The following is a 22,376-nucleotide window of genomic DNA, read 5'->3' as shown; positions in this document are numbered from 1 at the left end:
ATCAGATGTGTTGGCGAATGCTGTTGCCTTCATCCTTTTTAACCTGGCTACCTCCCAAGCATCTCTGCTCGCGGCCATGGAACCGCCACTGCCACAGGGAAGCTCTGAACTGAGAGTCCTTGCCAGGGATGGCCTGTTGATCTACCCCAGTGCCCCTGCGTCCCCTGCAGCCCCAGCCAATGCTCGCCTGGCCAGCACTGCCCGGATGTGTGCTGACCTGGGGATGCGCTGCGGGTCGAGGGAGGCGCCCACGCAGAGCTCACTCGGGGGTGGCCGCCCTCCTTTCATCCTGCAACACGGGCAGAATCGGGAGCCCCAGCAACCTGAAATTCACAGAAATCCGGGAGCGGACCGAGGAAGGGTGGGAACAGGAGGCACACGTGGCAGCTTGTCCTGAAGGCGACAAGATGTCTATTTGCATATAATAATTACCGGGCTCCTAGCTGCACCAGCCGCTGCCGAGCCCGCGGCTTGCACCGGTGCACTTAATGCCGCAGCTGTGACGGGAGAATTTCAGCTGAGTCACATCCCTGTCTTAGGGGGCGAGGGGGAGAGTTGAGCCTGGGGGAAGGTAGCTGACTTGTGCAGCTAGGAAGCGGGGGTGGGGGTCAAGATCAGAGCCAGGCCGGCTTGCCCCAAAGTCCATCTTCCTGATCACTGGAGCACACTGCTCGCGAAGAAGCAATCGATCAGCAGCTTTGACCGTTTCCGTCTGTGGACACAGTCTGGTTGACGCACTGCCTCTCTCAGGAGGGGGCTGGAAATGTGTCCCCAGTGGAGCAGGATATCCCTCCCTCAGGTTGCGGGGCCAGCGAGGTCGATGAGTGGGGCGCAGGTGGGCCCCAGGTCCTGGCGTCCTGGGCCTGGGGTGGAATGTTCCATCCCTTCTAGCCTCGGAAGGCCTTGCTCCGCGTGCTGCTCAGATCTCACCCTCCCGGAAGGGGCTGGGCTCCCTGGCAGCTTGTGCTGAGGACTGGTTATCCCGCCCCTCCCCCCTTCCCTTACTTTGTCACTGGCAAGGGCAACTTCGTCTGGAAAAGGGGCCAGGCCAGAGTCACCAGGCTCTTAATGGAGCTGTGCAAGACACTGTCGTGGCCACTTTCTCGTCCACCCTGGGGGGGGCGGGGACAGCGCTTGTGATGTCAGGAAGTTCACAGAAGCGAGTCCGGGCATGGCGGGTGTCCAGGGCCTGATCCTTGTCGCGCCCCACGTCATGAGAAGGGGGAAGCCCAAGGCCACGGGCAGACCCCTGCCAACATCTTTATGTCCCCCCTGTGTCTTTATGTGGGAGGAGAATGTGCCTGGAAATACAAGCAGATGAGCCTCCCCTCCCGCATCCATCTGGTCCCCCCATCCTCAAATACACCCAATCTGAGCCCCACACCCCCGTCACCTCCGTGGCGCAGCTGGGTGACTCAGCACCAGGCCCTTTATGGCCCCGAAGTCACACACAGTGCCGGCCCGGACCAGCCAAGCACCTTCAGCCCCACACCCACTCTTCCCTCTCTCTTCGGGTATCTGTGAAGGAAGATTCCCGAATCCCAGATCGTAGGCTCCCCCGACGGTGCAGCTGTACTCCTCACGTCCAAGTAGTTGTGGACAAGCTCCCTAACCATCTGCGGGCCTCCATTTTCTCAGCTGAACCAGGAGGATGAAAACAGCTTCTCTTCGTGAGACTGTGGCAAAGACCAGATGACGGAACACACGAGAGCCCTCTGCACACTGCCTGGCACGCCGTACCTTCCCCACCACGAGGGCACGGTCGGGGCGGCCAGCCCTCAGGACCGTGTGCACGAGCCGGCTCCTAAGCCATGCAGCTGAGAAACAGCAGGGCTCATTTCCTCTGCTGGCCTAGGACTTCCCTCAGGGTCCCTGCGTCAACGGTGTCTGAGTCCCCATCTCCTAGGTGAGTGTGACCTCCCTCCCTCTTTCTGCAGAGGCTCCCTTGGGAAAGTGGTATTTCTCAGAGTCTCAGGACACTGAGCTCTGCTTATCTCCGGGACTCGAGTAGTCGCAGAAATGAGACTTGTGCTTCCAGCCTGCATCGGTCCCAGCCCATGACCTTCAGGGAAGGTCATGCTTAAGCAGAAAATTTCAGCAGGTTTCCTATCCAGCCATGCTCACCTACAACTGCCTTTAACTGTGTTAACATCTGTCTCCACACAGCCACCCTCCCCCCTCCTCCCCACGGCCACCGCATACAGGGACCTCGCTAGGCTGCCCGAAACGCATATTCAAACACAGCTTCTCTGTTTCCCGTTGGGCAAGTCCGTTTTCTCAACTATAAAATGAGACTGTGATGCCCTGTCGATCTCGCAAAGCTATTGAGTGGAACAGATGAGATCCATGAGAGGGTTTTTCCCTAAACCACGAAGTCTGCATAAATGTGCATTATGGTAATAGTAAAACTCTGGAAACTTGGCTCACCTGGGTGGCTCAGTTGGTTGAACGGCCGACTCTTGATTTCCGCTCAGGTCATGATCCCAGGGTCAGGGGATCGGGTCTTACAACGGGCTTCGTACCAAGCTGCGTGGAGCCTCCTTGAGATTCTCTCTCTCTCCGCCTTCTCTCTTTCTGCACCTCCCCCACTCTCTCTCTCTCTCTCTCTGAAATAAACTTAAAAACAATACATAAAAATAAAAAAGTCAATCTCAAAAGGTAACTACCTTCGGCTGGCATTGATTTAACACTATTGACATTACAAATCAGAAGTTGGGGAGTGAGTGAGGGCTGTGCAAGGGCAACATGGGGGACCCCCGTGGGGGCAGAAGTCTTCTGGGTCTTGATTGTATCAGTGCTAATAGTCTGGTTGTGATCTGGTTTTTTAGAATATCACTGGGGAAAACTAAGTCATCTCTCCGGATTACTTCTTGCAGCTGCATGTGAATCTATAATTATCTCAAAATTAAAACTTTAATTTAAAAATGTGCTGCAGAGTTATCTAGTTGGATCCAAAGTTTATAAAATAGCGACTGTATTTACTGATCTTGCATCATGCTACTTTATCTGTTTGGCTCACTTACTTGTGCAATGTACCGTTGTTGGCCTACTTTGCAGATAATAAAACTGGGCGCTGGAAATACTAAGGCCATAAAAATAGTGCGTCACATTGTTGGGGTTCGGAGCCCTGAGCCACTCTGCACTACAGTCAATTCTAATAAGACATTAGGCACACTCAGGATTTGAACCACGCGGGGCTGAATCCTCAAACCAATTCTGGGTATATTTACTTAAGTGCAAGAATCACCAGCAATGGGAAGACTAAATTCAAAGGTCATTCTTTAGGATTCCTTTGGGGGATGATGACAGTGTTCTGGCTTAGATCCTGGTTGTGGTTGTACATGTCTGAGGATATATTAAAAACCACACACAGAATCACACACTTTAAAAGAGTAAATTTCACGGTATGTGAATTATCTCTCAATTTTTAAAATCAACCCCACTCCCCACTCTCCACCCCTCCCCCCCCCCCCCCCGGCAGAAAAAGTTCTTGTGGTCTGGAAGTAAAAAAAGTTGACCTCTAGTGATAGTGGTGGTAGTAAGGAAATCTCCAAGGAAGAATTAACTTCTGAAATAAAGTGGGGATAGGGGCGCCTGGGTGGCTCAGTCGGTTGAGCGTCCGACTTCGGCCCAGGTCATGATCTCACGGTTTGCGAGTTCGAGCCCCACGTCGGGCTCCGTGCTGACAGCTCAAAGCCTGCAGCCTGCTTTGGATTCTGTGTCTCCCCGTCTCTCTGGCCCTCCCCAGCTCATGCTCACACTCTATCCCTGTCAAAAATAAACTTAAAAAAAATAAATTGGGGACCATGGCAAAGACATAGAAAGTGTCTAAGATCCTGCCTCTGGTGACAAGAAGGAGAAGGGGGCACAGGAGGTCACAGAGGTGTGCTGAACTTGAGATGGCTTGAGCAGCCTCTCCTAGGGACCTCTAGTGGACTGATTAGGGGTGGAAGCAAAGACGCAGAGGTTTGGGATCCGGAAGTAGATGAGATATCTCAGGGAGACAGGATGAACCCGGACGATCATTTATTAGGAGGAGTCAAAGTGGAAGGCATTGATTTCCAACAGAAAAATAGAGCTCAGCACGCAAAATCTGCCGTCTCTAATCACATGCCAAATTCACAATTTTCTTTCCTCCTTCAAAGGGCAAAACCAGATCCAGTGACAGAACATGACTCATAAAAGCAGAGTAAGAAAAATCATGTTCCCCTGGGAAAGCACATCACCTGGTGCCTCTCATTTGTCCTGGTTATTGTAAGGTTTCTGTTGTTCCAGAGGAGACTCTGAGCACAGAGAAGACGGCTTCGGTGTTGAAAATTAATATTCAACCTTTTTAGGGTAACATATTCTAAAATCCAGGTTTTCACAAGCTTTCAAGTTAAATTTAACAAAGCTTATTATTTTACTTCTAAGTCTATTCAAAGTCCCGTGACTGTTTTCGAGAAGACTTCGGAACTTAGTTAATTAAATTCCCTTGACCAGTTCAGAGTCCATTTATAGTCTAAATATGCTTAATTTTCTTGTAAAGCACTTTAGGCATCAAATAAACAAAACTCTCCCAAATACTTAAATAACGCTTGCAAACTGAATAAGCCAACCCTTACACATATGGTGAGAATGAAATGCTCTGAAACGGGGCCACTGGCTGCATTGGATGATGCCCCAGACCCTAGCGGCCTAGGAGCGGCCTGGCATGGACCACTTTTAGGAGAAGGTAGGCCCGAGAGGACAGCTGTTCCCTACAAAGAGCAGGAGAACTGGTCTGGAGGACCAAGGATGTGGTACAAACCTGCCCCTGGAAAAATCTAAAGTTGTCCATGCCTTCCAACAGGAAGACCTTCTTGTGCCCGATCCACATGTCAAATTTGGAGCATCATCCCTCTCTCACCCTTTGTCTGTCCAGATTCTACCCACCACCCAAGACATATTCAAGGCCTCTGTCCTTTGATTACCCAGGTCTCCAGGAATGGCCCCATCTCCTCAACTCTGGTTTGTATATTCTCTCTCTCACTCTTCTCTAAGTGTTCCAGCTGTAAGCATCTTTTCAACGTATTCACACATTTCTTCAAGCAATTCTTACCAGTTTTTAAAGCCCCAAGGGGCTTATCACAAAGCCTGCCACATGGTAGGAATGGTACTCAATACCCACTGATTAACTGATGGACCCATAGTAACTCTTTGGTAGAGAATCTGTAATTCACTTTAAAACAGTTCAGTTGAAACTGTATGGCATTATGAGGTCACTGGTTAGTTCAAGCTACAATGCTAGAGAAGTCAGTTGCCAGTTTTGAGGAGTCACACTCCAGAAATATTGGATTGATAACCAACCATTGAGACCCAAAGCTCTGATACCCAAATCCTGAGCAATATTAAGGCTTTATGAATGTGTACAGTAAATGTCTGAAAAGGGTATTGATTAGCAATTAGTCACTAATAAATTAATATAATGAATATTGGAATGGATCTCATTGATAAAAATAAAGGTGTTCAAAAATACGAGTTGGCTAAAATATTTAAAGGACACACTCCCACCCTGAACAGAGAGTCTAAGTCTAGGGGTATCTGTGGCCTGTATTCTTCAGGACGACACTCAGGCCTTGATCTGTGAACAGCCCTGTGTCCAGCCACGGCTTTAGGAGCGTCCCTGTGCCTAATGCTGACCATGAAAGTGACAGAGCCTGAGTCAGAACACTGTTCTATGTACCTTGGGATCCTTCACAAGGTGGGGGGGGGGGGGGGGGGAGGCGGTCAGAACACTTAAAATATGGGGATCTGGGACATCTGCAAATTTACAAAACAGATTGGGGGTACTATTTTGGCCTTTTTTTTAGTGGAAATATGTCTTGTCTTTATTAGCAAACAAAGTAAAGGGAAAATACATAAATTCACAGGTTAGAGTCACAATATTTCTCTCAATCTAGGAGTATAGCAAGCACATAACAACAATTTATATGCCACCCTGCTATTCATAAATTATATTTTTAAAAATAGAGAAAAAAACAAGTGACAAAATACTTTAAATGGGTTCAGTGGATCTGATTCACTGGCAAAATGTTTCAGATTCACAGAAGCATTTCAAGTATTTTACCACTGTGTAGTTACTCTAAGTCAATACCTGATCTTTATAATCTGTAAGTTCCTGAGGAGTCCAGATTGCCATTTATTTTTCCCTATTTCAAAATAAAAGTTCACATAAGAATTTAATTTCTAATTGTTTTCAATAATAAAGTATGGTAACACACTCATTTTACATAAGGCATTTACTTTATGTTCATCTCTTTTTATGTGAACTTTAGAAGTTGAATTATAAATTAACTAGAATCCTAGTTTGCTACAGAAAAAAAAATGGGACTCCAACTGGGAATTTGGCTTGGTTTTGTCCCTCAAGCTTATGTTCGTTGTATGTTCGTATTAATTTTAAATTTTAGGAAACTTAACTGAACAATTAATTTCATCATTAATAGTTTAAGTACCCTACCCCAAGGATCCTATCCTTATCCTATCCTTTTTAAAAAAAGTTTTAAACTTTATTTAAAGCAAATTTAGTTAACATATAGTGTAATAATGATTTCGGGGGCAGAATTTAGTGACTCATCACTTATATACTAACACCCAGTGCTCATCCCAACAAGTGCCTTCCTTAATTCCCATCATCCATTTAGCCCATCCCCCACTGAAAACCCCTCCAGCAACCCTCAGTTTGTTCTCTGGATTCAGAGTCTCTTACAGTTGGTCGCCTCTCGGTTTTTATATTTTCCTTCCCTTCCCTTATGTCCACCTGTTTTGTGCTTTCTTATTAATAAGTGTTTGTTTCTTTCCTTAAATGAATGTGACAGAATTTGATTTGAGACTTCTTTTAATTACAACCTGGTTAGGAAGGTTGTGGAGAGGACTAACTCTCTCCCATCAACATCTTCCAAAAAGGCCCTAAGAGCTGTGTGTGGCCAACAGGCTGCCCTCTAGTGTTTCTGTGAGCCCACTGTTGGGAGGGTCAGACCGACGAAGGGAGTTCTGTGTTCAAAAAAAGCTTGGCAGGAGAGAATTCATATTGTTCCTCTTGGGTTTCCACAAGTGTCCTGATGTATCTCTGAGGTAGTTTGGGAGCGGTCTTGCATTATGATCCCCTGTAAATATAGCCGAACTCCACCTCCATGAACATGAATGTCTTTTGGGCCAAATTGCCTTCAAATGGTACCCATGCAGCATTCTAGGAAACCAACTCTTGGGGATTGACTTCAAAATGGGTTTTCCATTTTCCATATTCTAAAATTTGTTTTAACGTTCATTTAGTTTTTTTTTTTTAACATTTATTTATTTTTGAGACAGAGAGAGACAGAGCATGAACAGGGGAGGAGCAGAGAGAGAGGGAGGCACAGAATCCGAAACAGGCTCCAGGCTCTGAGCTGTCAGCACAGAGCCCGACGTGGGACTCGAACTCACGGACTGTGAGATCATGACCTGAGCCAAAGTCGGACGCTTAACCGACCAAGCCACCCAGGCGCCCCAACGTTCATTTAGTTTTGAGAGAGAGAGAGAGAGACCAAGCGTGAGCAGGGAAGGGACAGAGAGAGTGGGAGACACAGAATCAATCCAAAGCAGGCTCCAGACTCTGAGCTGTCAGCACAGAGCTCAAACTCATGAACCATGAGACCATGACCTGAGCTGAAGTAGGACACGTAACCAACTGAGCCACCTCGGGGCCCGTCCACATTCTAGTCAGTAGCGAATAGCAAGAGTCCAGATCCTAAGAACATTTACCGAATACCTAATATGCGTAAAGCAATTTCATTTATGGTTTCTCATTTGTTCCTCAAGAAATCTTGCGAGAGAGTTCACATTGTCACCAGTTTGCAGCTGAGCAAACAGAGGACTGAACAAAGAATTTTTCTTTGCAGCGATTTCTGCAGCTGATGCTCATTTGTCGACAAGCCTCCTTCCTCCCTGTCACCTCTTAGCAATAACTTATAATATTGATTTGTCCAGCCACCAAAGGAAACCCAGACGGCATCTCTTAGAACTTACGAATTTGGCCCAAGCCATGGGGAACTCTGAAATCCAGTCCGTAGGGTTCTGTATTCTTTGGGAGAACAGCTGGAAGGTCAGGAAGATGCCTCCAGTGTGGACAGATGGTTAAGGCCCAATAGCACCAGCTCTGAGGCCAACACGGAAGCTGTCTCCCTGCCAGCTCGTGACTCGCACTCCAACTAATTGGTCACACTTAATTTGACTGTTACTCAAGGAGGTGGTGAAAACTCATGCCTGCTTTATTCTGGATGAAATGTTGGACCAGAAGTCTGGGAGACCGGAACCGTGTCACCGCTCAGCGGATGGCTCCATCCTGGGTGCTCATCCCATGCCAGCCTTCAACACTCCAGCGGAAAGAAGCAGGCATGTGGAGCAGTGCACACGGCTGGGTCCCTGAGCGCCCACGTTGTCCCTGGCTCTCCTCGCGGATGAGGCCCCGCCCACAGTCTCAGCAAACACAGGCCCTGTGGCTCTATGGCTGGGGTTTGGGAACATCCATTTAACAAGGGGGTAGACTTGGCCATTTAGAAAATGTATCTCTAAGACTGTGCTTCATTGGATTCCTGCCATGGAGCGGGGGGAGGAAATGAGCCAAGTCTAGTCCCTGCTGCCAATGGGCTTACTGCACGGGGGAGGACAGAGGGCAAGAAGAGTCACGGCCTCCTCCCACGGTGACTCTGGGGGACGCAAGGAGCCGAGAACAAAAAGACCCAGGCACACAGAACTGGAGAGGCTGCTTCCAGTTGGGCCAGTGAGGGAGGTAGCAGGAGGCCCTCGGGTCGGTGTAGGAACTCCAGTCCTGAGAAAAGGCCCCACGAATTGCCCTTGAACTCCCTGAGCCCTCGTTCCCACTTCAGCCAAGTCCAGGCAGTGGGGGCAGAACCATCTTCCGCCTTTGACTCCTCCACCGTGGCCACAGCCTGAAAACACAGTGGCCGCTCTCAAGTGGCTCTTGCTACGGAGCAGAGAGGCCTGTGTGGCGAAGGCTGACGTCCCTGAGACGAATATACTCTCACGAGTGGTGGAGCTCAGAGGGAAGCCAAATGCTTGTGCCCCAAGACTGCGTTAGGAAACGCTGGCCATGACTCTTGGTGTGGTCCAGGTATTAACGTTGATCAGTCTTAAAGCCATTTTATTAACGTGGACCCGGGATGAGTATGAGGGGTGAGAGGTGTGAGAAGTGTGTCTATCACCTTTAAAGCCTCCCCTTGAGGAGTCAGGGTGGCTGGGCTAACAGGACACGGGGGCAATCCCTTCTGACCTGCTGGGGGAGTGAGTCAGCACAATTGGTATAGCTCCCCTCTCCCATCGGAGCACAGAGATGCCTGGTCAGCTCTGCCCTCAGAAATCATTTATTTGGAGTCCGTTTATTATTAGGAACCTGCACTCATGCCTTTGAAAGAGAAAAAAAAAAAAAAAGGCACGGGCTGAGACACATTGATTTGTTAAGACAAAAACCATAAGGCTGTTACTCATGGCGAGATAGAGGCAAGTTATTTAAGTCTTTGGCGCCTCTGCGAATCCTCGCTTGCAGGGGTTTGATTGGAGCAGAACAGTGCCTCTCAATTTTCAATGCACTTACAAGTCACCTGGAGATCTGGTTAAAATGCAGATTCTGTTTCGGGGAGTCTGGGGCGGGGGCAGGGGTTCCTGAGAGTCTGTATTTCTGACACATTCCCCAGTGTCGTTGCTGCTGCCAGTCCGTGGACCACACTTTGAGGAGGCAGCGACCAGACCACGGTCTTATGCGGGGTCTTCACAAATGCTGTTCCCTCCCACAGGAAGGATCCCTACCTTGGGGCAGAGTAAATGTTCATTAAGTAATATCAAATGGATCATATGTATACCACCCAAATGAGCTATATCGTAGTTCATGGTCATGTTGACAATTGATACAAGAGAGCTAGTTTTATGTTAGAAGGCTTGACCTTCAGGGGTAATCTATAGCGCTGGGACAGGTGCTGGTGGTATCCGATCCCTCTCTTTTCCTTAGACCCTTGGACCAGTGGCTCCTCTGGTGACTTGGGTCAGGGTGAGACTGCCTTTCGCTGCCTTCAGATTTGCACAGGGGCTTTTCAGGCCGCCTGCATGTTGCATACAGAGTGCTCTATCTGGTTCCCTCGGCCCCAATACCCCGGACTCTGACTGGATTTGTCACACCTGGGCGGCAGGTGGAACATTCTACATGCGGCCTATGAGGAAGCATGAAGTGCACCTGTGTTGGGAGCTCAGCATTCTGGGACATAAAGGGAGGTCATGCCTTTTGCGGTTGCTGACTCCTGCACCAAATTCACCTAGACGCCCATTTAAAATACAGATTCGGGGCGCCTGGGTGGCGCAGTCGGTTGAGCGTCCGACTTCAGCCAGGTCACGATCTCGCGGTCCGTGAGTTCGAGCCCCGCATCAGGCTCTGGGCTGATGGCTCGGAGCCTGGAGCCTGTTTCCGATTCTGTGTCTCCCTCTCTCTCTGCCCCTCCCCCGTTCATGCTCTCTCTCTCTCTGTCCCAAAAATAAATAAAAAACGTTGAAAAAAAAATTTTTAAATACAGATTCCTGGGGCACCTGGGTGGCTTAGTTAAGTGTCTGACTCCATTTCAGTTCAGGTCATGACCTCCCGGTTCATGAGTTCAAGTCCCACATCAGGATTCTCTCTCTCTCCCCCCCTCTCTCTCTGCCCCTCCCCTGCTCGTGCTGTCTCTCTCTCAAAAATAAATAAAAAAAAAATAATAATAAAATAAAATGCAGGTTCCTGGGCCTCACCTCAGATCCACCTAATTGAGGTCCTTGGGAGTAGATTGGAGTCCTTTTGCGTGTTGGATTTTGAGACTTGCTTCACCGCCCAAGGCCGGCGCGGAGCAGGCCGGTGTGGGGGGAGCATTTGTGTGAGTGTGAGAGCTGTAGGCAGCTCTCTTCGGAGCAAGGAATTCTGGAGCATCTGTAGGTTTCCCCCAGGGACACGAACACCCGTTCCGCAAGCACTCCCCTGAGCCCAGTTAAGGAAGTGGTTTCCTTCCCTGGTGATAGGGTGACAGAAACTTCTTCTCCTTGGAATGCCACCATACCCATTTCACGGGCAACCCCTTTCCTGGAGCTTCAGGGTGAGGCCGGAGATGTTGGTCTTAACTTACACACACAACAATGTACCTCGAGAATATGGAGAAATCGGTACAAACACACCCGAATAATCCACAGAGCGGGGAACTGGCGCTCACAAGAAAGCCCCGGCTTCCCAGGCTTGAGGAATCAGGTGGGCAAATGCGAAGTGACCCCCTCCGCAGTGGCTTAGCTTTCCCAGAAGGTGTGTGACAGAGCTGGCGAGGAATATCGTACCAGGAAAAAACTGCTCTGCTTCGTCTAGGCCAGGTCTCCTGGCTGGGTGAGAGGCCAGGCGCTCGGACCGACATTTAAGCTGTTTTCCACACTTCGTAGGAAATCAATGCCTGTCTCCCGCCCCCCGGATGAATGAATTTGGAGATGGTGCCAGAATCAGAAACGTTTCTGTGGATTTCTCCTAGAATTTTAAGGGTCTGTAAATCCTACGGCCGGCTGGGAGCCTACTTTGATTATTTTTAATGCAAAAGAGGATGTATTTGAGCATCTGGCCTAGAAATCGACTAAATCTGTCTATAGCATAATTGGTTCGGAAAGAGCTGGAAGACAAATGGAGACTGGTGGTTGTAAATAGGAGAAGAGGTGGCAGAAGGGGAGCCAGATGGATGGGCTCAGACATAAAACACACACAAACAAAAGCTGCCTGAGAGACCGGGGGAGCACATTTGCATCTGGGGTCTGGAACTGGACTGGCAGGAGGGGGCCTCGCGGGCTTGCAAGTGTTCAGACCCAAAGCCTGGCTCCCAGGACAGAGCCTGGGCTTGGCTAGCAGGACTCAAAGTCAGCGTCGCTGTGACGGGTGGTCCCAGACCGGCCTCGGTGGGGAATTCGGAACACAAATCACAGAGAAACCACTCGGTTTTTTAGAGCATGGAGGCTCAAGGCTGAGGCAGGGGTATGATCAGAGCCGAAGATGAAGGGAGATGACTTTTTGGTTACTTTGTGTAGCTTTCCCTTTTAGGTGGCATCTTTCCGAGGCGGCCCGGAGCAGAGCGTCTTGCACGTGGTGGACCATCAGTGCTCGTTTGAAGACGGCGATGACTTCCGTTTGGTGATAAGGAGAGGTCCTGGTTTGATAAAGCCTTGTCGCAGCAAGGAGGGAGCCGAGAGTTCAAAACATCTATCTGCCGAGCGCCATCCCTGGCTCGTTCGCCAGTGGTGACGGTGAGAGCATCCTGTTCAACAGGCACAACGTGCACCTCTACCCAACAGATACGTGTAAGTTAAAAATAATACAGGTTTTGTCTGCTGGCAAACACTGAAAACCCTTTCCAAGAGGACCAGGAAGAGCCTGGCAGGGACGGTAGCTGCATCACTGTAGTTAACGAACACATAAAATAACGAGCAAAAGCTTGTTTTGAGCAAGACGCCAGACGCAAAAGGCCCCACGTCCCATGGTTCCATGTATGCATTTATACATTCCATGATCCGTGAATTGTTAGAACAGGCAAATCGGTAGAGACAGAAAGTCGATGAGCGGTGGCCAGGGGCTGGGGGAGGGGGTGGGGGTGCGGGGAGAAATGGGGAGTGACTGCTAATGGGTGAGGGGTTTCTTTCTGGGGTGAGGAAAATCTTCTCCAGCTGATCGTGATGCTGGTTGGGAGACTCTGGCAATATACTAAAAACCACCGAGTTGTACACTTCAAATGGGCGAATTGTACCCTATATGAGTTATGTAGCTCAGTAAAGCTGCTCTATTAAAACAAAAGTTAATAAAGAGTTAACCCACAGAAATGCTAGAAGGGAAAAACAAAAAAGTTCGTGCTCGGTCTTTCTGCCAGCGAGCACCCTCTGTACTTTCAGGGCCGCGCCTTCACAAGAGGCCGGTTATTCATTCTGGAAGGATGTGGTAACTCCTGTTGGCCTCTGGAGGGCCCCTTGCACACAACTCCTGCATTTTCACGAGGCTTGTAGGATCAAGAGAAGGAGTGTGAGGTTCCTCACAGTCATTGCTGAGAATCAAGGTGTGTGGGTTGGCCTTTAAATGGTGGGAGGTGTCCGTGGGGGACCCGCATCCTGAAGGCAGAGGTGAGCCTAGTAACATTTAAGCCCAGTAACAATGGTTGTCGGCTGGAGGGAATATGGCAGAAGATTCTGAGTGGGACTTGCCCTTCTTCAGTCGTGCCCCTTGCTAGTGGCTTCCCAGTTAGGAAGGGGGAGGGAAGAGTTACAGGTGATGGTGGAGATAGGTATGGGGACAGGAGTTATTCTCCCCGTAGGAATTCAGTCCATTATTCCTCATGCAGCACAGGGTCAGTGCTCAATTTAGGCACCTCTAGGAAGCAAAGGACAATGATGAAGGGTCCACTTGACAGGAGGACCCCTCAGCCCCAGGTCCTTTGAAAGAGATTATGGGACCTATAACATACCATGCTCCCAATCCACCTATCGGAATTGGGTCCCTCATTCAAGGGAAGGGAGTTGAGCTTGAAATCTATAAGAAGATTGAAAATTTACATCGTGCATTTTTATATCCTCAACCCCTGCCACAGGGCTTGGCACTTAGCAGTGGTTGTTTGGGTGGACGGGTGGACAACAGGGTTCACGTGAGCAGAAAAGGCTACAGATACGGCCTGGTGTCTTGGCCCAAGGCTAGGGTGCTGGGTCCAGGCCTCCAACAGAGGGCGCTATACGCCTGAAAGAGCAAGCGTGGGTCCAGCGCCAGAAGCCTGATTGGCATGTTAGGGCGACGGAGCTGTTGGCTGAGTGCAGACCAGAGGCGGAGATGGGGCGCTGAGCATAGGAGCTGGGGAAGGCAGTGAACCCAGTGACCACACGCTCAGGGCAGGGAGAAGACAGACCCGTTCTCCTGCCTGGGTATTTCCTCAGCATTAGGGAAGGAAAGCCAATCGCTCCGGGGGAGGATAGGATCCATGTCAGTTTTGTGCATCAGTCAATCCACAAGTGTCCAGCATGATGCCTGGTACAAGGAAGGCTCACAAAACACTTCTCAAATGGAATGAATGAACACATGAGTCTAGGGAAACTAATTCATGCTGGACCATATTATTCTTGAACTAGATCTAAATGCATATGTTCTTAGGCTACATCTCTGGCCTTTGCCTCGTCTGTCTCAGAAACCAGAGTTATACATAAATTCCTGTAAACTGCCCAGTGGGGTCAGTACCTGGCTGGTCTTCACACTGCATAGAGCTGAGTGCTGGCAAGACCAATGGTGAGCCTAATTAATTTTGCAAGATCAATCCCTATTCCCCCGCCTTTCCTACTCCCCAAACCATGCGTGTAACGGAAACTAGGACAAAGCCCTCCCACTGGGGCTACAACGTCTTCAGGTGAGAGTGTTTGAGAGTCTGAGACACAGCTGTTGGGTGAATCCAGGAGGTGAATCCAGGAATGAACACGGTGGAGTTGAATATATGCCTGCTGTGGAGAGCCCCGGCATATTAATTCCTGCTCTTCCACACTAGCGTCCATTTCTTCCTCAATTTTCCTGTCTGTCTTTATCATGGTCAAGGAAATCTGCAAAGAGCGCAGTCAGGAATGGATAGGAGGGCCACAAAATGAAGAAACGGAAGGCACCTCTTCCCCAGCCCAGGGCCAGTGGCAAAGCACATCCATCCCAGGCAAATCCTCTGGGCGGCAGTCTTGTTTCTGGGAAGGTCGCTCAAGGGCAAAGTTCATGAAAACAGGAACAATGAGTCCCTCATAGCCAGCACCTTCTACCTGAAAAGGTGGGTTATTGCAGACTGTGAAATTCTTGTGGATTTGGAGTTCTCTGTAAGCTTGAGTGGTTGAAAGCATCTGTGAACTCGTTATTTCTTCTCTTAAATTCTCCTGGGACAAATTCCACTGAATCTTAAGATGTTAGAGCTAAAGAGGAAAAAGAGTAAGACTTTCAAAGCTTTTCCCTTTATTTATAGTTAGAGGAAGACAAGAACTTTGGTGGCCAGTGACTGACTCCCACCTCAATGCACACACATTTGGTCTCTCTCTCTCTCTCTCTCTCTCTCTCACACACACACACACACACACACACACACACACAGAAGGGGGGTGGGAAAGAACAGCAAGAAAGACTCTGCCATATGTTACGCACCAACTAAAGATCATGACTTTGGCTCCTTGCTTATGGCTACCCAGCTCACATCAGGAGGGCCAGTTGTGTCCCATGGTTGTAGACCCCGGTACAGCCCCATTAGCCATCTTGCCAATGAGTGTGGAGTCCCAACCACACAGTGCCTCCCTTACTTCTGGAGAACATGCAAATTGTCCTTAAGTGAAACTGGATGAAATAAAGGAGATTTTCCACAAGTGTGGAAACCGTTGGTAAACATGACTAAAGAAATTGGAACCATCCAAACGCAAGGTGACCCAGAGAGGAAAACTGGCCTCCGGTCATAATGTAGTAAGTGGGGTCCTGCTCATGCCTTGTTCAGGGGAAGGCAGTGAGAACCCCCGGGGTGAGTCTGTGGGCCTCAGGGCAGCACGAAGAGAGGAGGTTAGCGAAGCCATACTGGCCACGCGACCTCAGGAGGGAGAGAGGGTTAGTGCCTGGCAAGGTGGCCCCCAGAGCCGGACTGGACCTGAGCTGGGAGGCTTTTCTTTCTAAAGATGGAGAGCAGCCAACGTTTGATATTCTGGCCTGGGGCTCTGCCCACACAGGGAGAAGGCACTGGGCAGACGGTGACCTCCCTTTCTCCATTGTGTTTCTCTGTAAATAGGTGACCCCTTATTCTGGGGATGGACAGGATGGCGTGTAACTAGTGAATCAAGCCCCAAGAGCAGGAGTGGCGGTCGCCTGTGTTAGTTTCTCGTGGCTGTCTTCCCAAACGAACACAAACTTCGTGGCTTACAACAACAGAAATTTCTCCTCTTGCACTTCTGGAGGCCAAGAGTCCAAAATCAAGGTGTTAGCAGGGCCAACACATGCTCTGAAGGCTCTGGAGGACCATCCTTGCTTTCTTCTTCCAGCTTCTGGTGGCCCCAGGTGTTCCTTGGCTCATGGCGGCACCACTGTGTTTCTGGATCCGTCATCATGTGGCCTTCTCCCCTGCGTCTGTGTCTCAAACCTTCCTCTGCTTTTTTGTCTAAGGACAACTGTCATTGGATTTATGACCCACCTGAGATTCAACGTGATTTCATCTCAAGATCCTAAAACTAATTACATCTGCAAAGACGCCTCTCCAAATAAGTCACGCTCACAGGTTCTGGGAGTTAGGACTTGGGCATGTCTTTTGGAGGGGGCACAGTTGAACCAACTGTATACCTCAGGGCCCTGGTCCTGCCATGTAGTGCCAGCCTCTGAAGGGCGCAGACTTTCACAGGGAGAGCCAACCTACGGGACCATCTGGGGGCGGACTGCTTTCACTGAAGATGCCCCTTCAAAATGCTGTTGCATTTTGTTATGTTAAGCCGACTTCACCACCGGGTCTGAAAAAGCACCTGTGAGGACCTGGCTGGTCCAGGGCCTCCCCTTGGACCAAACGCTCAGCCTTGAGGGTCATATCACCTGAGACCAAAGGGTGTGGGGAATTCTTCCCTCTGCAGTTAATGTCTCAGCAACTACCCAGGAAGAAGCTTCTAAAGAGGGTTGCGTGTGCTTGGGTGTGTCGTCAACAAGAAGCCAGGCTAAGCCCATCCATAAAGCACACAATTTCCTCATCTCTCCCCCTGCGGGATCATAAAGAGAATTTGGCCTGGCTCTGCCAGTCCTAGACCGTCCCTGTGCTTTGGCCCCTCAGTCCTGAATGTGCAGGCCAGCTCCTCAGGAGGGTGGCTCTGAGAGTCTGACAGATGGTGATGGGGCACAGCCTAAACTTACAGGCCGTGGGTAAGTCCCTAGACTCCACAATCAGTCTGGATTTGAAGCCTAGACCTGCCACTGACCAGCTATGTGACTCTGGGCAAATTCCTCATCGTCTCCCAGCTTCATCTAAAGAATGGGTGGTTGTGCAAATTGTTACTTTTCTGGGTAGACGGCTCACCAGGTGCCTGGCTCACAGTGTGTGTGCTCAGCAAGTGCCCGTTGTTATGGTTATTACTCAGAGGAAGGAAACTGGTCGCACCCCTTTATCTGAACCCCCAAAGCTGGTCACACCCCTTTATCTGAACCCCCCCCAAAGCTCAGGGCTGATGGATTGGAAACAGAACTGCCAACCAGTGCCCTCCACCCTGTGAATTCCTCCACTTTCTAGCCTAATTGCCATTACAGATGGTTTTATTTTTCAATCATTGACACACCAAGACTTTCTTTTCATGATCTAATTTATGTAAAATGCAAGGTTGATTCTAGAAACAGGGAACCAAGGGGAAGGAAGTTATTAGAAACTGCTCTGCCTTGTCTCCTGACCATTTGTCCTGAATATCTGGAAGAATTTCTATCTATCGCCTCCTCAATCTGTAGCTCTCTCGTTGTGTCCTCGGAACAGGAACTAATTTCTCTCCAACAAAAGAGGCTGGTGAGGCATGTGGAATAGTTGACAGAAGGCCTGGCAAGTAGAACGCAGCTCTAAGGTCTGTGAAAGAAAGGACCAAATGCCTCCCATATGTGGGGTCCTGACTACATGGCATGACAGGGCCCGGGACACACAGCATTCAGTCCTATTCCTGGTCCCAAAGTGAGAAGAAATCAGGATGAAATCTGCCTCCCCTCACCTCCTACACAGTCCTGTAGGAGTTAACTTAGCCCACTCACTACCCCCTAATCATCCTGCTTTTCTTTCCCTCAAATGCCCAAGTTGTTCCCACCTCAGGGCCTTTGCACAGGTCGTGCCTCTTGCCAAATACATTCTTCCTGGGGTCTTTGCAAGTCTGGCCCCACTGCATCACTCAGGTCTCAACTCAGATGTCACTTCCTCAGGGGTGATGCCATCTAAACACTCCCCACCCTTCATTTGCAAGTCACGTAGCTAGTTTTATTTTCTTCCGTCAGGGAGCAAGAATTTCCTGTCCCTTTCAAGGTCCTTCTCATAGGACCAACTATCAAATTGACATGAGCCAGATTAACAGGAGGAAAGAAAATTTAATTTTGTATGTACAGGGAATCCACAGAGACATGGGGATTCCAAAGAGTCAAGGAGAAATGAGGTATCTATGTCATCCTGAACAAGGAGAAGGGGCTAGAGGGGTTCAAAGGGAAGGAACGCAATTCACAGGGAGATGAAAAAGAGCAAATGTTTGGTCAACAAACGTTTCCTGGGCCACTAAGAAACAACGGGACAAAGAGGACTTTGGTCAAACAGGCCTTGCTGGATTCCTCCCTGTTCACTGTATGTAGTTCATAGTATAAAGTCGTTATCTGCGGAGATAGCGCTCTTCCTGGAGTGAGTCCTCTAAATTCTTTTTAGGTAGCTGTAGGGGAGGGTCCTGAATCTGCTGGGTTTTGATTGCTTTTTAACTTCAAATAATCTTCATGACAAAGTAGTCCATCTTGGGGAAGCCTGACCTTGGCCCCTACACTTCACGGTGCTCTGTATTTTGTCTTTTTTTTCTATGTTTGCCAATTTATTGTCTGCCTTCTCCTCTGCGGAGGGCAAGGGCATCTGTCCTGGCAAGAGGTATGTACCGCGAAGTTTCCTGAGCGCTGAGGGTAAAGAAGAGGGGAAATGCGGGGAAGATTTCCTGGGTGTGGTGGTTACTGAACAGCGAATACTGTTTGGAGAGCTGAAGAATGGAACAGCATTCCAAGGGAGGGCCCAGCAGAAACGAAGGCTCTGGGGCCAGGATGATGGTGCAAGTTCTGTAAGCACAGTGGGTTCATCCTGAGGTTGAGCAAATGACATCTACTATTATCACTCTAGCCTCATCAAATGCTGCCCAGGACCGGGATGGGAAGAGCGGAGAGGAATGTACCCAGGAGGGGTACAGGAGGGGCTGGAGCCCTGGAAGCCAGGGAGAGGTCGGGACCAGTAGGGGCTGAGAAGCAGAGCATGAAACACAGGACCCTGGGGTCCTCGCTCTGTGTGCTAGAGCAAGCCTGGGAGCAGGAAATGAGTCACCAGAGGCCCCCCAGGGCAGACGGCAAGGTGCACCTCTGAAGTGAGAGGCCACAGTCAAGCTACAAGCCCTGACTCTCACAGAGAGGGAGGCATTCTTTAATAGCTATCTGCTGAGTGAGCGGTGGGTGAGTCAATTTAGAAAGGGTGGGAGAGGCAAGTGCTTGCGGTGATCGCTGCTCCCTGGCTCATCTCACGGAGCGCATCTGTCCGTCTGCCAGGAACCCAGGTCGCTGCGGCTCAGCAACAGGCTGTCCGTGGCTCTCTCTTTGTGGGAGCAGGCTGAACTGTCCACTCCCCACCTGTCTCTTAAGGAAGCTGGGAGGATCATCTGGTTAATCTTTCCAAAGCTCTTTGTAGACCTTTTGTGCAGAATGTCCCAAAGATTTCTGGAATGGTGATACTGTGCTTTGAATTCATGTGGCTATTTTCTCTTGAAAACCTTGGACGGCCTTATTGGCGATGGAGTGGATTTTCTTACAGTATGGTTCGGCTTCTGTTTCTTCACCTCTAGAGACATATAAGGTGAACTTTGCCTTCAGGATCTTAATCAGGACCACGTACTTACTCGTTTATTGGATGGTTAACCCATTTATTATTGAGTTATAAGAGTTCTCGCTATATTCTAAATACAAATCCTGTGTCAGTTATATAGTATCAATAGTATAGATAGTATAGTATAGTAGTATCTATAGTATAGATATAGTAAAATTTTTCCCAATCTGTGATTTATCTATTAACTTTCTTTCTTGTCTTTTTTTTTAAGAGAGAGAGAGAGAGAAAGAGAGAGAGCACGAGTGGAGGAGAGGGGCAGAGGGAGAGAGAGAGAATCTTAAGCAGGCTCCACACTCAGCACAGAGCCCGACGTGGGGCTTGATCCCAAGACCTAGGATCATGACCTGAGCCAAAATCAAGAGTCAGACACTCAGCTGATTAAGCCACCCAGATGCCCTAATCTACTAACTTTTTGATGGTGTTTTTTGATGGGCAGAACTTTTTAATACTGTGGAGTCCAATTTATCAACATTTTCTTTTATGCTTGGTGTTCTCTGTGTCTTAGGTAAGTAATTTTTGCCTCCTATATGCTTGCAAATGTAATCTCCTATGTATTCTAGAAGCTTGATAGTTTTGGCTGTTACATTTAGGTTTATAATCTATCCAGAATTAATTTGGAGGTAGGGTGTAAGGTAAGGTCAAGATCGATTCTTTCTACACGGACATCCAGTTGCTCTGGTACCAGATGTTGAAAAGATTTTCCTTTACTCCATCGAATTGCTTTGGCAGTTGTAGTAAATACAAATGGACAATTTAACTGTGGGTCCGTTTCTGGACTCCATTGATGTACAGGTATATCCTTATGCCAATACCATATTTTCTTGATTAATGTACCTTATAGTAACCCTTGAAATTTTGTTTAAAAATTATTTCATCATTTATAGTTATTTTACGGTAACTTTTGGAGCTTGTTCAAAATTAAGTATTCTAAGTCCTTTGTACTTCTTTATAAATTTTAGAATCTGCTTGCAAGTTTCTATAATAAAAGCGTTCTTGGACTTGATTGGGATTGCACTGAATCTATATATCAATATGGGGGAAAATGACATCAGGTAACGATATTGCTTTCCAGTCTATGGACATGGTATACCTTCCTATTTATTTGGATCTTCTTTAATTTCTCAACATATAGGTCTTGGTCATATTTGTTAAATTAATCTCTAAATATTTCCTGATTTTGATGCAACTGTAGTGTTTTATTAAATTTCATTTACAACTGCTCATTGTTAATATATAAAAATACATCTAATTTTTGTATATTAACTTTCTATCTTGCAACCTTACTAAATTTGCTTATTATTCCTAAGATTTTGGGGGAGGGGGCTGGAGGGTTAGATTCCTTGGGATTTTCTGCGTATGCAACCATGTTAACTGTGAATAAAGACATTTTTACTTCTTTCTTAAATTTTTTTTAATGTTTATTTTTGAGAGAGAGAGACAGAGTGCAAGCAGGGGAGGGGCAGAGAGAGAGGGAGACACAGAAACTGCAGCAGGCTCCGGGCTCTGAGCTGTCAGCACAGAGCCCGACATGGGGCTCCAACTCACAAACTGTGAGATCATGACCAGGCCGAAGTCGGCCACTGAACGAATGAGCCACCCAGGCGCCCCTTCGCTTCTTTCTTTACACTCTTTATGTTTTTCTTTATTGCACTAAGCCCTTCATTACTATGCTGGAAAGAAGTGGTAAGGGTGGAAATCCTTGCCTTACCCTCAATTTTAAGGGGACACACTCAGTTTTGCATCAGTTGTTATGAGCTGAACGGTGTTCCCCCACCTTATTCATATGTTGCAGTCCCAATCCACAGTACCTCAGATGGAACCGTATCTGGAGACAGGGTCTGTACAGAAGTGACACAGCTGAAATGAGGTCATCGGAGTACACTCTATAATAATTGGACTGGGATAGAAAGATGGATAAAGACCATGTAAGAACATAGAGAGAAGACAGCCATCTACCAACTGAAGAGAGAGGCCTCTGAAGAGACCAGCCCTGCTGACACCTTCATCTTGGACTTCTGGCTCTCAAAATTGTGAGAGAATAAGTCTCTATTGATTAAGCCACCCAGTCTATGACAGCCCGAGCAAACTGACACAGACATTGAGGAAGTGCTTCTTACTCCAAGTTGGCTGAGAATTTTTTTTTTTTAATTATAAACAAAGCGTTGAATTTCTCAATGCTTTTTCTTTTTTGTTTTGGCTTCAACTGAAATGATTTTTTTTTTAAGTTTATTTATTTTGAGAGAGACAGAAACAGCACAAGTTGGGGAGGGGCAGAGAGGGAGAGAGAGAGAATCCCAAGCAGGTACAGAGCCCAATGCTGGGCTTGAACTCATGAACTGTGAGATCATGACCTGAGCTGAAACCAAGATTCAGATGCTCAACTGACTGAGCCATGCAGGTGCCCCTGAAATGAGTTTTTAAAAATTTTGTTAATGAGGCAAATTACATTGATTCATTAAATTAACTAAAATAACTCTAATTTGCATTCCTGGGATAAATTCTTTTTAAAAATTTTTTTTAATGTTTATTTTTGAGAGACAGAGAGAGAGAGAGAGAGTGAGCAGGGGAGGGGCAGAGAGAGAGGGAGACACAGAATTCGAAGCAGGCTCCAGGCTCTGAGTTGTCAGCACAGAGCCTGATGCGGGGCTCGAATTCACGAACCGCAGGACCATGACCTGAGCCGAAGTCAGATGCTTAACCGACTGAGCCACCCAGGCACCCTTTGGGATA

At 48.2% G+C, this 22,376-nt stretch overlaps 1 long non-coding RNA gene across 1 annotated transcript in view; it reads right to left on the bottom strand.

The window, feature by feature from the left end:
• The window catches only part of LOC128313534 (uncharacterized), a 59,864-nt gene that overhangs the window by 767 nt on the left and 36,721 nt on the right, over positions 1–22,376 (bottom strand). Inside the window, exons 3-4 of the long non-coding RNA XR_008294394.1 lie at positions 478–2,616; positions 218–443 (exon numbers count right to left, since the gene is read on the bottom strand). This is a non-coding gene — a long non-coding RNA (uncharacterized LOC128313534). The remainder of the gene's footprint in view (positions 1–217; positions 444–477; positions 2,617–22,376) is intronic.

The sequence above is a fragment of the Acinonyx jubatus genome, chromosome A1 (genome assembly GCF_027475565.1).
Source record: "Acinonyx jubatus isolate Ajub_Pintada_27869175 chromosome A1, VMU_Ajub_asm_v1.0, whole genome shotgun sequence".
Classification (NCBI taxonomy): domain Eukaryota; kingdom Metazoa; phylum Chordata; class Mammalia; order Carnivora; family Felidae; genus Acinonyx; species Acinonyx jubatus.
The sequence above is the reverse complement of the archived record's forward strand: the minus strand, read 5'-3'. Positions and strand labels throughout refer to the sequence as shown.